The sequence below is a fragment of the Triturus cristatus genome, chromosome 7, assembly GCF_964204655.1.
Source record: "Triturus cristatus chromosome 7, aTriCri1.1, whole genome shotgun sequence".
Classification (NCBI taxonomy): Eukaryota; Metazoa; Chordata; class Amphibia; order Caudata; family Salamandridae; genus Triturus; species Triturus cristatus.
Window position 1 is genome coordinate 1387883216 of NC_140590.1, and position 17118 is coordinate 1387900333.

The window sequence follows — 17118 nt, forward strand, 5'->3', positions numbered from 1 at the left end:
GTAGGCTAAGGATGTGAGCTAAAAGAGCGAGCTAAGGTCAGGAGAAGGGAGTAGGTTAAAAGAGCGTGCTAAGGGAAGGCTGAGGGAGTAAACTAAAAGAGTGGGCTGAGTGCAGTTTAGGAGAGTGGACGGATTTCTACCAGTTCAGATCTTAAATGACCTTGAGTGCCAAATTCCACAGTATAATATAGATTGTCCTACAACATAAAGCATCTTTCCATTTGTTGGCGAGGTACATCCACCTGTCCTTCTCCTATGACAAAAAACCTAGTTGTCTCAAATGTATTAAATATTAGCAAGGAGAATTTAATTCGGAGTGCGTGATACCCAAATAAGTACATTTATTGCGATTCTAGGCCTCTTTTGCAAACTGCCTACCGTGCGAGGATGCTTCCTGCTAAAATACTAGTATCCTTGCTTTGCATGTGTGAGCCTTATTGGTCGCCTGCACGCCCCTTGGTGTGGTATCTGGAAGCTGAGTGGCTGTCAAGCTCTGTGTGTGTTGTACACTTGGCGTATGCACAGAACTACAAAACCCGGACCTGCTTTTGAGACCCTCTCTGGTAATCTTGCTCGGGAGCTGATTGTGGAATAGGTAAACGTGCACAAAATTCACTTGATTTGAACAGCCAGCACAGTCGGGAGCATAATTAGAGAACCAATTTGGAGAACTCTAACGTTTAATATTAGGATTAAATAGTTACTGCATCGCGACTGTGTTCAGATGGGTCATATTTTCTGCGACGTTTAATTTAGCAAGGCTCGTTTGAGGAAATATGCGGGCCAGCTCAGCTCGGACACGCTCCCTGACATGTTTCCCATGGCGTGTCATGTTCGATTTTCAATCAACCGCATACATTGGAATTCGAGCATTCGTTATGGCCTTCAGCTGGGGCCCGGGGTGTCGACTGTAAACCATAACTTGACAACGAAGTCCCGCGGATTCCGGTCCATCACACTGGGTGACAAATCACAAAGCGGCTGGGCTATTCCAAGGGACGGAAGACGACACGAGGGTCCCGGGGAATCTCTGGCATGCCCGCAGCTGGGGAAAGTATCCATGTCTTCCGCTCCCGTAGGCCTGGTCCTAATGGCAGTATGTTCCCTGCTGAGACTTTTGGACTTCCAAGGAAGAGGCGCCCCAGAGAAGCAGGGTTGGTGGTTAAAAGGCATCGAGGCTGTAAATTGGCTGCAGGTATTGCCAGCTCGCCCTGTTGTGTACTGTGGCAGGGCCGGCTTTAGGGCAGTGCGACTGGTGCAGCAGCGCTGGGTGCTGACCTGTGGAGGGGGGCGCTGTGACCTCAAGGGGGCGGTGTGTTTAGCTATATTTTAGAATAGGAGAGATATGGGGCACTTTTGCAGGTGGTAGTGAGAGAATCCGAGGAGGCGGTCATGGGACGTGGGGTCGCCAAAAGTGATTGTCGCACCGGGCGCCACCAGCGCTAATGCCGGCACAGTACTGTGGCAGTTTTCAGTAGTTTTGAATCTCGTCCTGAATACGCTCGTGACTCGGGCACGCACTTGCACTGTGTGAGTTTACCCAAAGGGCAGGAGGGCGACCACCACAGGTATGCAGCAGCGCTGCCCTGATGACAGAGCGGCTGCTACAACTGCTTGCTAATATAGACCTGCCAACTCACACGGTGCCACTGTGTGACACACGATATCGGCTCCCTCCATACGGTCACCCGGTGAGGCCATGATATCACATCACAATTTGGCAGAGAGGACTGTTTGAAAACCACTGTAAACAGTGCATTTCCAGCTTGTTTTCAGAGGCTTTAAATTGTGGACTGTAAGGGATGTGAAAACACTCCAAGACATCAGCACCTGCCTGACCACGTTTTTTTCTTTTTTGTGAGGGGAGTGTTTAGGGGCAACACTTGGTTTATGCTATGCAACACAGTTTTTGTATCGTGCAATGTTCACCACTTAGTTGGCCTCTTAGTTCCTTCTGGGCACTTGCTTGCAGCTGTCATTTGCAAGTGTTGAATTTGACCACACACTTTATAGGTTTTATAGGCTTTAGCCTTCTTCTGACCTCTGTCTGGCCTAATTTGAAGTGTTCAGATTGTACATTGTTGTAGTTCTCATTGAGGTTTCTGAAAATAGATGTGGTGGGTATTGCAAACCTGTTAGCATGGATGGCATGTGGCTAATACAACTATGTCCTAAACCATTTGAGTATGATCACTGCGTCTACGTGTTCTGGGTAGTACCAACAGCGAGTGCTCTGAAGAGAGAGATGGACGCAATGATCTTACTTCTAACATGATTCCACGTTCAGTGAGTTATGGTGTTATAGTTGCACATATGTATGTATCATGTTGTGCATGTGTATGTGCTGGTTTGTGTACGTAGAGGATCTACATTTTGTGGATGCTTCCCTTGGGTGGTGCCCCCCACCATAGTGCTGTGTCCTTTAGGCTTTCCCGCAGTTCGTGAATATGTGGATTAGTGTGTTTGTCTGTGTGGCTCTTCCTGTTGTTCTTTATCTTCTAGACCATGTGTACGGTGTTGCTGAGTGTGGTATTGGTGCCTAGTCTCATGCAGGATGTTTGGAGGGGCCCAAACAACCACTGTATCTGTGTGAAAGTCTTTCATCTGTGTAAAACCTTTGGTAAAAAAAATTCTGTGCAGTTTTTTAAAATAATCTTTTTATTTTGTTTTTGTATCCTTTTTTTGATATGTAGTGTTTGTTATTATCATTAATTGTTGGTAATATTTGTACTACTTATATGGAAATAATGTTATGGTTTTGATTATAATGTTTATTATTTTTTATAATTATTTTAAAGATAATAGTTTTATTTTATGTTTAGAAATTGCACATTTTTAATAACATTTCTATACAAGTATATATTTTAATGCAATATTGTTTTTAAAGGTAATATATATTTTAACCTAAATATGTGTATTTTGGTTAAAACTCGACATCCTAGCCTATTTTATATTATATTGTGGTATTCTATATTTTCATTGTTGATATTTTTGAATTGCCGTACAAATTACATAAATATAATACTTGTGTCCGCTATATTTTTTAGGCAATAATTTTGTTGCTGATATTCATCAGAGAACCTTAAAGAAAGACCTTATGTATGGTTCTACGGCTCTTATAAAATTTTGGATCCCAAACATACTTACATGTAGCAACAGTTGTATATATTTGCATAGAAACATAGAATTTTGGTTCTCAAAACTATTAGAATACTGAAAAATTGTACACAGGTAAGAAAATCAAGTTCCGTTAGACCTAAATATGTCAGAGATCTGATACAAAATAGATTAGATATAACAGGGAAATTGATTAAAAAAAGGAGATGACAGCTGTCCTCTGCAGAAGAAGGTATTTCTTTCAGGCACAATGAAACCACGCTTGTGTTCACAGTGCCAAAGTTTCTTTTTCGTAAATTGTTCAACAGAGCATCTCCTTCCTTCAAACAGAGATACATAACATCAGAAGTAATTGCGATTTGATTATTTAATAGAGAAGACATATTGAATACATTTATACAGGCAAGAAAACTCAAAATCTGGGAATCAGTCATGTGACAACTACGACTCCAAATAAATTGGAGAAAATGGATCTTTTGTTGAAATTACCACATCCATTCTATGTGGTAGGATCTAAAGTTGCTTCTGCAGCTCGCGGCACAATAGTACATTTTCTTGTATGTCTTCTATTACTTCAACTTTTTTAGTGAGGCCATATCATCAAATTGAAAAAGTGGTTTCTCAAACTCCGTGAGCTACTGCTGAGGGCAAGGGCTGTTAACGTATTGTTAACCAGTGTCCGTTCTTTTAACCAAAATGAGAATTTTGAAGGAAGGGGAAAAGGACAGAAGGGTGGAATGGGTAGGAAATTGTTTGCATGCACTACAGCATGTTATTGCCTGTCTATGCCAACATATGACCCCTTTTAAATCTTATACTGAGCATGTGTCTGAGCTAGTCTCCTGTCTGAGCTATAGAAACAAGCATGATTTGGACTGCCTCCTTTATGGAATTGATCACCACTCTATCCTGAAAAAAATGCCTCCAGACTTGAAGACATTTGTGAACTCTCCTCTGCTCTCCATGTCCACTTCCCTAGCAAAACTCATGGAAAGGAAGGTGAAGAGAAAACAACAGCGGATTGTGGAGCTAAACCGTCTTCTTCAAAACCATCAGTCAGGATTCAGGATTTTGAGGAAGAGTGAATTCACTTTAGTTAACATGAAGAAAGAGGCTCTTCTGCCCATGAATGAAGACAAGAAGCCCACTCTTGATCTCCTCATCGCTGACCACTGTAATATGGTTGAAAAGAATGGAACAATGAGTGAGTATACCTGGAACTGTTCTCCTTTGGATCAAATAATTGTTTTATCAACCGCAGTAAAAAGAAACACGATTGGGTCAGTAGAGTTTTCCACATACTCAGTGTCTTATGGTGCTCTCCATGGATCATCTTTTTTGTCTCCATTGAGCAACATCCTCATAAGCCCTCTAGAAATCGTTCTTGAGCTGTACTAGGTAAACTTCATATGCCACACAATGCAGTTTTGGCTGGACCATATACCAAAAAATGTAACCAACATTATCTTTCCTTTGAGCAGGCATCTAGTAATTGGAGAATCGACGTTTTCAAAGTATTCAACTGGCCTTCAGTCAATTGAGGAACCTGGCGTTACTTGTTAACTCTGAACCTTCAGTTGCTCCCAAGAAAATGCATAGTTAATGGTGTCATCCTGAATTTTGCCCTACCTTAAAAACCCCTCCCACTAATGCAAATTGACTACCAAGTGGAGACGACAAAAGACCAGATTATGTTGTGACCCTCCAATGAGCTTGTAGCTGTGGAAAACAAGTTTCTCAGGAGCCAGATATCCCTACCCCCAAGCACATCCCTCTTCCATCTTAAACTTGATCTGGGTGTCAATTCCATCAACGATCTAGCGAGGCTCCGCCCACTGTTGTTTTGGCATAGATTGGCCTCCACTCCTGATCTGGCACACTATGTAGCTGCTTTCTGCAAGGTCTCCTACTTGGACACCACTAATAAAATCGGCTGGATTAAACAAGTAAACACCCTACGATCTAGTATTGGCTTGCCAACCCAGGCTATTGGCCATCAAACTTCACATACAAGAAGTCAAGTAAAACATCTGTATTGGGCTTGGGTCAAAGAGAACAACCTTTAGAAAAGTCAACTGGGCTGCCTAACAGATGCTTTTACTGATCTGAAATCGAATTGTCATCTGAAAAACGACTTCGACATCATTAAGGTGCCAGCCGATAGGAAGCTATATACAGTTTAGACATGGCAGCCTACCAATTAATGCCTTTACTAATTCCTGGCAGAACAACAAACTTCAACCCAAGGGCTTTCCTTCTTGCCCATGTCCAAATGAATCTATTGGGCATGTACTTTTTGCCTGTAAAGCATACTCTAAGCCAAGAAGCAAATGGTTATCTCCTGTGTGCAGGCAATTATGGACTCAAAGCTCAAAAGATGCCCTAGGGATACTAAAATCAGACGCTAGACCCCTTTTCGCTTGTGCCACTGTGAAATTCCTGGGCCATATTTAGGCGATTAGAAGGAGGGAACAGCTACATGGGCCAATTGGTAAGAACAGCTAAAATAGATTGTGCTGATTAATCAAGATTGCACCGACCAGTTAATGCTGCTTTTTTTTATAATTCTTAATAATTGTTTTATGGTTGTATTTTATGTATTTTATTCTATCTTTTGACTAGTCCTAGAGCTTTGTTCTTAAACTAGGGGCAATTCCCCCCTTTATTTCTGCTTAATGTGCGGGCTACCAACTGGAAACTGATTTGCACAAATCTCGATGATGCACTTGCACTTTGCTTGCACTCCATTTCCATAATCATGTTAGAGAGACCAAGGTCATGAATTGTGTGGAATTGTTTTACTCATACAATGTCAATGTTATTTTATCATGTCAACTCGAGCGCTTTTATTCCCATTTGTACATTTGCTCCCCGAAATGTTCTTTCAACCCAAAATGTCACACTCATGATTTGTATGGTTGCTTCTTTTATGGTGGGTTAAACCAAAATAAAGAATTATTTATGGTGTAACTTGATTACTGTAGAATCATCTACATTGGACTACTCAAGAAACTTATGGCGAGGTTACAAAGGCTCATAACCAGGTAGTATGTGCTTAAATCTTCGTAAGCGCTCCCATTTTAAATCCACCCTGAAATCATGCTATTTTATTGGCTTGCAGCATAAACTATCATCAAAGGTAATGTTCTCCGTACCATTCTCAAAACCTAACAGAGTAAATGTCCAGAATGCATGTGGAATCTGGCACTACTCCATGCTTAACGAGAAACGTTTGTTCAGCATCAACCCATCCAATTACCAATGAATCTTTGAAGAGTCTGAAACCCAAAGTAGGTCCCTGAGAATACTATGCCCCAGACTGTAGAACACTTTTAAGACTGCCATAAGATTTGAGCCCAACATATGTCCTTCAGCAAATTCCTTAAAAGTGAGCCAGTCAAAGTACCTTTTAATCTAACTACTTTTCAGTCAGGTGAGAGTGGAGATCAGAGTACAATGATAATCTTCTTATCCAAATGGACTCTAATATTCCACTTTGCATTTATCAAACTGCAGTTTTCCAATCCGGTTCATCACTCTGAACTAAACATAAGGCTATATATGCAGTTCTAAAAAAACCCTCTAACTACCTACAATGCAATATTCTCCTAAAAGACTAGTCATGGTTAACTAGTGGTCGAAAACTTGAATCAATGGTTCCCAGTCATCTTATATTTTTAAACAAGGAAAAAGGTGATAATAGCATCAATTTTATTCTGCATTCTGAGGCTGAAGGAGTAATATGAAATATCAATTTGTTATTGTGGCAAACTGACTGCCAATATCCATCCAACTGACCCGAGGGAACTTTTAAATTAATTAAAATCGGCGTTTGGTGGCCTAGAGTGCATGTGACATTTGAGTCACATGTACATGAACATCAAAGTGTGTGCTAATTATTATTTGCCAGTGGAAACACATTTCAAAATGAATGATGTCTATTTTGTAAGCATCTCTTCACCTGCTCAGACCTGAAATGGCTAAGAAACATAATGATGTGTTAGTGGGGTAGAACCAATCAGCCTCTGGTTCAAGTCTAACCCCTTGTAAGGACTATGTAGACTTTCATTTTTATGTGAACATACTTCAGCATTAATATTTATGCTCATCTGCCATCATGCTTGTATTTTACTTGGAAAATGTGTGCTGATGAAGACTCACTTAGGAGACTTTGGAGTCAATAATACATAAACACTGGAATTCAAAACAACAGCATAAAGCAAACACTGGCAATGCCAATAGGTCTGACTCTAAAGGAATGTTGTATGGTAATGTTAAGTATTGCAAGTAAATAGCAAGGAAAAGACACTTATTTGTGTGGAAAGCAAGAACTGTGGAATAATATTGCTGTAGGTTAAAAGATCAGGTGAGACTTGCACTGTCAAGCCAGACCTAAACATCCATGCTGGTTAATGACTGCTCTCCTCCCATCTGCGCTACTGACAAAGAAAAACACCATAAATTTTATAGTTATCTAAGACACATTTACGGCATTACAATGTCATGAGTAACACTGAAAGTTCAAGCTCAGGCAGCTGGATAAAATACAGTAAATGATAACAGATGTGCAGAGGGCAAGCACTTTTTTTGTGGAAGCAAACAACCTCTACCCAATCAAATCATGTTCTGGCTCCTGACATGAGGCAAGAGGCAAAGACCCTCTATAGTGATGCTCACATAATTGCCTGGCGACAGATGTCCGGTCAAGCAAATGGCAAGATTTGTATTTAGTTTCTCTATCTTTTGATGGGTCTCATTTTATCATATTTAACATTTGAGACAACATTTTGAATAATTAGCATTTATAACAACTTTTGGGTGTATCGGGTGGGTCTTAATGCTGTTGAACTGCATTTTTTAAAATAAAGACATGCTTAAAGGCTGTTAAAGAGGAAGACAAACTGGTAGGTAGAGAAGAGGTATTTCTTTAGGAAGGATCCTTAATAGAGAGAGATCTGTCATCTTTAGTCATGAGGTGTATTGAGGAGCCACCAGTAGGCATATTGAACAAATTGGTAAATGTTTACGGTTAGCTATATTTAAACTAATATTAAAATGTTACTTTTTCCGGTATTGGGTATATTTTCAAAAATGTCCAAAATTCTAAAGGCTTCCTGATTAAAGATCTGAAAGTTTTTTCTTTTCTGCTCACACATCTGTAGTGCTGGGGATAAGAGTCGACTACAGACTGGTTTAGAGTTTGATGGATGAGAAACATCTGCCAAAAAGCACCAAATGTTCCCTACACCCTGTTAAGAGTGTATAGAGTCTAAGCGCCCTAAATAGGACTGAAAGGACATCCAGATCTTTTTGTTGTTGGCTCACATGCTCCAAACTCTAAATCAGACCCTAGGACATCATTGGTTTTTATGGCTTATGTAGTTGAGAACTTTCAGCAATTTCTATCTGCATCGAACGTGAGTCACTGTAAAATGTAATAAGTGCAACACTATTCTTAAGAGATGCAATTTCTTTGAAGAAACGCTATGTCTGCCAGAACTGTGCAGCAAGAATAGTCTCAAATGCACGAGGTCAGGATCACGTTGAAACATTGGCACTGGCTTCCCGTGAAAGAGAGATGATAATTCAAGCTTTCAAACATAAAGTTATTTGCAAAACAGAACTGAATATTTGATTAACGGATTACTCTTAGGCAGGGAAGGGTCTCACAATATTTAGGGAGGTCCTTCACCAGGTGAGAGAAGGCCATAATAACTGCTGATCCTGACAGCCAGCCTACTGAGTTCTAAAAATCCTCCTTTGTGTTTTTCTCATATGTGATATCTAATAGGCGTGCTTTAGTAATGTTCAATGTTCAAATAAATAAATACATAAATACTGGGTGATGGGGCTAGGTCTTTCCCATACACCCTTTTGTAGTAATGGTGATAAGACACTTTTAATGTGTCAATTATGCCACATGCGGCAATGAACCGCTAACTATTTTTACCCACCAGTAGCACGTTATTTAGACCTCAGAATGAATGTGGTGATATAGCGGGAGCACTTTCGTTACAAATTAATGCTGAGCAGGCCATCATATGTTGACAACCAACTTGGCAATCTCTGTTTTTCAGAAACAAACCCCTAAAACTGGGCGTAGTGTATTAAACATGTAGCAAAGGTAGCTGGAGGAACAAGGAATCAAAATTGGGGTCTCGAGAAGGAGAGGAGACGAACCTTGGGGAGGGTTATTCTCTCATATGGTGGGTTCTGAAAAGATGCCCATTAAGTGTTTTCTAAAAAATCCTCCAGATTGATTGTTGTGCAAGTTTAATTTAAAAGTGGGAACCAGCACTGCAGGTAACGCAAGAGATGTATTGTTACACAGGTTTTAGCTTCTAGGTGCCTCCTGAAAATGAGGATTTATTATTTGAGTAAGAACTTTCACCAATGTGAATGGTTTTAAAGGCAGTGCAATATATATTCAGTTAAGTTACCTCCTAGGGAAGCCTAGTAAGATGCAAGGGGGGAATTGTGTCAGATTCTCTGGAACCCTAATTCTTTCCATGATGAATGAAGGGCCTCCAAAAAGGCCTTGCCACCATCAATGCCTGAAGGCACTGATGTTACTCCATTGTCTAGAGATTAAAGTCAGCATGAGAAATATGAATTTGCAGATAAAGTTCAACTAAAAGAGTGCAGCCTAAGGAACTGTGCCTATGTATGGTTGAAGTTTATACCGGGATTCTTTGGTGGTGGCAACAGTCTCAGCCTGTGCAATTAAGGGCCTCATTATGATGTTGGGCGGAAAGCTTCTGACGGACAGTCGGATTCCACTAGACCGTGTCAGAACACATCCGCCCGACTCAGTCGGAAACAATTGCAACTGACCCATTACGATGCTCGGGGTCGGAAGGGGAACTGTTCAGTCATTCCGAATCAGTTCTGACTGAAGAATCCGAGTCAGTCAGAGCCGATTTGTTCACCTCTATGGACTACGTTTCTGACCAACCGATTACGAGGTCAGATTCTGACAGCCTTTCCGACTCGGTCTGTTCAACACGAAAAGGCTGTCGGAAACTGACTTTGGAGGCCCCAGCAGGTCCCCCTTTATCCTGAGGCCTCTGATTGGGGGCCTTGGGGTACCCAAGGGACCCCTGTAAGACCATACACTGTGTGGTACGCACCATGGGGTGCCTGCCACAGGGTGCAAGGTTTTCCGCAGACACCCCTTTTCCCCATAGGAGCCTGTGTTGTCGGTCGGAACGGTGTTCGAAAGCATTGTAATTAGTCCTGCGGAACCGCCGATCGCGAGTTGGTCAGAAACCGAATCCAACAAGGAGTCGGGAGAAAAGGTTGAGCCTGACATAGTAATGAGGCCCTTAGTCGGAAAGTTGTCAGTGGAGAGAGTTTTTTTTACTCTGTCTTTATCAGTAAAGGGGATTCACATTAGTGAAAATAAAAATAAATTGGCATTGGCTGGATTTGTTTAAAAGTGAAGGGACTCATCCCTTTTTCTTGGCTGTCAAGGTGATGCTCCAAATTCTTTATCTAACCATGGCCAAGCAACCCCCAGGCAACACTGAATGATATCCGTACATACATTGGTGTTCACTGGGATACTACAATAGACTCCACGAGTTCCTTATAGATGTCAAATAGCAAAGGAGATGTGTTCAGCCTTATTATTACCCCATGATGTACAGGATGGGGAAATTTCCATTTTCCCAACCTGGCATATATTGTGAACAAAATGAGAGACCATTCAGAACAGAACTGCTAATGGACTTCTGTGAGAAAAGTATAGATATCGGAACCCCAGGGTCTGTGGCATGAAAAGTCACCGACAAATCAATTAAACAGACATCAGCCAGCACGTGGAGAGTGTTAGCTTCCATGCTACATCTCGTTCTACAAAAACATTTTAATAACCTGGTAGGATGAGGTTTGCAGTATGAACAATTGAACTGCTATTAAAGTCTAGGTTATGTTTCTTCAGGGTAGTGCTTAATTTGTAAAAAAAAAAGTGCCCTTCTTGGAAAGCCAATGCAGCCTGCACCAGCCATACCCTGCCAGTGCTGCCAATGGCAGTGCCAACATAACACCCAACCATCCCACACCTAGAAATGTGACAATTCAGGCTATTTCTGGCCATACAAAGCTATAATAATGGCATGACAGACTGGTATTAATCATTTTCAGTGTATATTGACTTAATAAACACTGTTACTGTGCTCATCTCAAAATTAAAAAGACAGTGTCTCCATGTGGTCGGCTGTCACTAGAGCCGTTGTTGCTAACAATTAATTGCCGGTGCCGAGCACCGGAAATGACTGGCACAAATTAAGCACTGCTTCAGAGTGTTACTTTGCATTAATGAAAATCGTTAGGATTTAAATTATATTAATATTCAGATCAGAATTAAGGGAAAAATATTTTTTTATGCTATAGGATAACAAATTGTTTGCTGGTTCCTAAACTTTCTGGATCGGCTGCCTACTATAAACATACACATAACTAGCTGAAATAGAGACAGAGGGGCTTATTTACAAAGCCCTTGCCCCACCGGTGTCTCCCTTTCAATATGGAAAAAAGTGACATACAGGCGGCGCAAGGGGCTTGTAAATAAGCCCCAGAGTGTGGTCTGCGCATTCGTGCTCCATCTCCCACTTTGTCTGAGGATAAGAAATGCACGAATAGTCAATTTCCTAAGAGGATAAACGAATCTAACTACATGTACAACTGCTTTCTTACACCTATACCTCGCAGCATCAACAATAGGGTACTCGGTTTACAGTTGAATACTCACTGCAAGGAAAGGAAACCCCATTAATATTCATCAGCAAGATGTCATAATTAAATTGATCAATGAATGACGATTTATGGCCAATTACCACGCTTAGGCCAGGCTTCACCAATTTAAGTCAGAGTGAGTTTTAGGAAGTCAGGAATATATTCGTCTGGCAAAACTGGTTAGTGACAGACGGGCAATTTGGTCTAAGATATGGCATTGCCGATAATGGGCGGTCCCAATGAAGCAAATTTCAACTTGGATTCTACAGTTCTCCTTATGTACCTCTTTCTTAGGGCCCTATTACGGCTTTGACGGTCCGCTGTAGGACCGCCAAAGCCGTGGTGTGACCGCCCGTCAGATTAAGAGTTAAAACCTGGTCTGGCGAGCGGTCCTGCGGCGGTCTGACAGCGGAAGTCTGCTAGGTTCATAGAACAGCCTTTCATGCAGACCGCCGCAGTCACAGCGCTGACTGCACATTCCTTCACGGTGTGGCATATCTGTCACACCATGCAGGAACTACATGTGGCCCCCTCATGCATCCCCAGGCCCAAACCTGGCGGGGAGCCCTTTTAGGGCCACCTTTGTTGCCATTCCATCACCCTTTTCATGGCAGGTTCACCGCCATGAAAAGGGCGGTGAAATGGCAGCTTGGAATATGCCTGGCGGTGCCGGCTGTGGCACTGCCAGCATATTCCTGCCTGTGACAGACCACCGGCCCGGCGAAATCCTTGATCACGGCGGTGCCGGCGGTTTTCAAGGTGGTCTGACCGCTGCAGACTTAATACTGCAGGCGGTCCCACAGTGTGGCGGTCGTTGGACCGCCACCATGGGTATAGTGGTCCTATAAACTGCCGTACTCGTAATCAGGCCCTAAGTTAGGGGGCAGGAAGGAAGAAGTTACGATTTCGCCTTAGATAATAACATAAGTGCTGGTCACCAATAAACCTGCAGCATTGAATGGTTTCCAGTATCTATTACCACTATCAACCAGTAACGTGTTTTTTAGTCGCATAGTACATGACTTTTACTTTGGAAGTGTCACTAACACTATTTTTAGACTTGCTTCATTTTCACCAAACAAACCTCGTTGTGACAGCACTTCCCGAAGTCTACCTCATAGAAATGCCCTGTCTTACCTCTTTTAAGGATGTTGGTAAATGCAAGCGCCGCCTCCAGCCTCTCCAATGCAGGTTAAGGTAACAAGGCACAGCCACAGCAAATATTTCATGGGCAATATGCAAACATAAGCTTTATGAACTACAGGAGAAACCTCGTGTGCATTTGCAATCGTAACCCTCCTGAGAGGCTGGACCGATGGCTGTGTTTTCATCTTTACTGGCACCAAGCTTTTTTGCTGGAAAAAAACACATCCCTAGTATAGGGTGAAGAGTAATTTTTTCAAAACACACTTTAACGTCTCTGCACGTTGCCTGTAATGCAATAAATACAAAACTTTGGGTTTAAGACATAAACAGGAGAGATGTTACCCATGGCTATGATCACAGGGAAACCAAGGAGGGGCAACGGTTGAGAAGATGTTTGCGAAATTGGCAGATTTCTAATATTGATTCACTGTATACATGTAAACACCAGACACCATCATCATGTCCATTCTGCATCACAATAACATAAGATTGCACCTCCTTAGAGCTTAGCTAATGGCAAATAAGCATCCCAGTTAATAAAGGCATGATCCGCAGGGAGCTCATCACATGCACTCAGTGTGAGCCTATGGCTTGCAGAAAATCTTTCGATCTGCTATTAATCACAAAGCTTTAATCTGTTCAGAGGAGAGTTTCTCCTTCCAAGCCTTAAAACGCTACATGTGAAAGGATCTGGCTGAGGTACCAATACATAGCAGGACAAGCATGTGGCTGGGACACGCTGACCCCAAATCAATAGCTCATTTAGGGACTGCATGCCTATTACCCTACGTATCCGACGATCAATTGCAAGAGGTCTTCAGTCACTGATGGCATGCAATCTTCATCACTGACACTCAGGGCTGCATGTGCATGTTCCTGTCACTGTTCCAGGCACACAGCACACCACATGTGTAATGTAATACCATGTGTAACAGCATATGCTCACTTAATTGGTAAACACATTTCATTCTGGGGGAAAAAAACTCAAATCTTTTTTTCTTAACTTATTTGGCTTGCTTTTAGTGCTAGGGGTATTAACAACTGCTGCAAAATAAACAAATACTTCCTAAAGTATTTGTATTGCAGCTTTTACGCACTCAGTAATAACGGTGACTGTAAGAAACTGGGTTTTTGTTGCCGTACCCCTCCACTTTTTTGCCTCGTATTTGGTGCAACTTTGACTGAAATGTACTGTGTTCCTGCTAACCGGGTCCTCAGTACCAACTTTCTTTCTTTAAAAACTGTACAAATTGTGCCACCCCAAGGGACCCCTCACCAAGCACCTGCACAATGGCTTTTGCAGACTGCATGTCTTGGTGCAGCAAAAGTGAAAACACAACATCTCACGCATCCCTGTATGCCACGTCCCCTAACACTGCTTGTAACACTTTTAGGTCACCCCTACAGCTGGCCTGACAGCCCTAAGGCAGGGTGTAGATTACTACATGTGAGGGCATACCTGCATGAGTAAATATGCCCCGGTGCTGGTCAGTTCCATTACTGCCAGTACAGGTGACAAGGGAAGCCATTTTAAAACATGTGCTAGACACTGGTGACAATGAGTTCCGTAGCTACATGATGGCTTATCTGAAAATAGGGATGTTTGGGATCAAACATCTCATATTGGTAAACTCACACTGATGCCAGTGCTGGAATTTACCAATACATGCACCCAGAGGGCACCTTAGAGGTGCCCCTTGAAAACCTATTAGCCTCTGGTGTACTTGCTGACTGGTTTCTGCCAGCATGCCACCCAAGACACTGTTCTGACTTCCTGGGTGAGAGCCTCTGCACTTAGAAGACTCAGAACAAAAGCTTGTCCAGGAAGAGGTTGTACCACCCTCTCCCACAGTATGACTTGCTGATCAGCCTTCCCTGGGCGGCAAGCCTCAAAGGGCTGCAGCCTTTGAAATGCAAATCTGGCTCTCCCTCACAGAGGAAGCCAACCCCTTTGTCCAGGACTCCCTTGGCACCTGGACAGACAGGAACATTAGCTAGTCAGGTAGGCGTGCCACATCCAGGTTAGTACCACCCCTAAGGTGGGCTACTGTGAGGTAGACATGATTTATCAGAAGTCGTCATCTTTGTGATGGCATACTTAGGAATTCTGGGACAGGGTAATGGCCATTTTCCACAGGATGTGGTCATATAAGGGGACTAGTGACCCCAAGGGACAGTAGCCCATTGGCTACTACCCTACACTCCTGTAATGCTCCTAAATTCTGTATTTAGGGGAGTCACTGGCACCAGAAAAGCAGATCCTGGTGACCATGAAGGGAGAGGACATTGAAGAGCCACAAAAGCAGAGGGGAGAGAAGAAGCAACTGACCTAGTACCAACTCTGCCGGCCTGTCTGCATTCTTTTTTTAAAACTGCGCTGAAGTCGACTCATCCTGTAGCTGTTGACCTCAGTAACCTGGGATGACTGCCTTCCTTTGAAAAAGACCCAAGATCTCAAGTGAACAGCTGACCTGTTCGTAAGAAACTCAAAAAGGGAAGACTCTGAGGCCTCCTGAACCGCCAAAACTTGTAACCCGAAGTCAGCACTGCACCTGTCACCTCCTGGCTGAGTTCAAGTGGACCACCGGTGTCAACAAGGTCCCCCAGTCCTCGAGAGCTCAAGTCTATCAAGGTTTCACCCCTCCTGGACTCCCTGACGTTGCCTGCAGCCTCTGCATACAGGCCCCTCGACATGACTGCCCCCAGTAAGGAAACCCAATGCCTTAAAACACCTTTGCATTTGTCGCCCCTGGGTCATGGAGAAGAGGACCCCAGGTGTTCCTACATCCCGAGCATGGCAAGCCTTGAACCCCCCTGTTGGTTCACCCCAACTGGCTTTTCCAGCTAGGACCTGCAGCCCCCTTTCACAGTGACTGATCTGCATACAAACTTATTGTACTTGCGACGCTGTTTTGCACCCTGTACCTGATGGTCGACAAATCATAAAAGGCCCGTCAAAGAGCATTTTTGGTTGAAGAAGGGGGTTTCTCCAATTTAAGAAACGTGTGCCAACTAATGCATTTTCAGATATTTTGGCAATATAAATTTGCTAAAATGATAATGTAAACTAAGATGGTCTCCTTAAATTTCTACCTTCCAGTTTGTTTATATTCCCATCTTTCCGTCTTGTAAAGTACTTCGATCCCCAGGTGGATATGCCCCTTTACATAAAATATTCTGATTTATAAAGAATTGGATTAATTGTCATGTACTATGGTTGAGAATCTATAAGGAGAGGAAGAATGTGGCAAAAAAGCACACAAATCTCACAATCTCACACCTTAGACAGCTAAACTATCCCTCTGGGTAGACAGATTCTACAGGCTGCTGCCACAGACAACATATAGACTTTGGGCCTAATTTAGATTTCGGTGGACGGGCTACTCCGTCACAACGGTGACGGATATCCTTCTGCCGAAATATAAATCCCATAATATCCTATGGGCTTTATATTTTGGCAGACCGGATATCCGTCACCGTTGTGATGGAGTAACCTGTCCGCTGAAATCTAATTTAGGCCCATAGTAATAATTACAAAAGAATACACAAGAGTCATGGATTAACTGCCAAAGTAGAAAGAAAGTTTCCCCTATAATCAAATCAATTTATGACAATACATTAGAACAATGTCAGCAGTCCTCAAATAAGTGTTAATTAGCACTCGAATGCCATCTTAAAAATATTTTGCAAATGCACACACCTTTCATCTAAAATATCAGCTCGTTTTTGCATGTTATTGTTATTCTCCAAAAATCACTTATTAAATTTAGTTATTACCTTGCCAATTTCTTAAAAACTTCTAACAGCATCCCTAAATACCAGCTTTTCATTTTCAGTTAACACACTGCTTGTTTCCAACTATAAGATTATAATTTTCTGAAAATGCAAGCATTTTTGCCCCAAATATCTGCACATGCCGTTAAGAACACTGAAACTCACCTATAAGTACTTTGTGCAATGGCAATGTTTTGGTGAAGATAGTGGCCTGATGCTTCCTATGAGTGGTAAACGGTGGTTATCAAATCCAGAAAAAATCCTTTATGTATCATCAAACGATAAAGTTTGGGTACTCACAGATTCTATGGAATTGCTCCCTTTGTTTTCCTCTCTCAAATAACC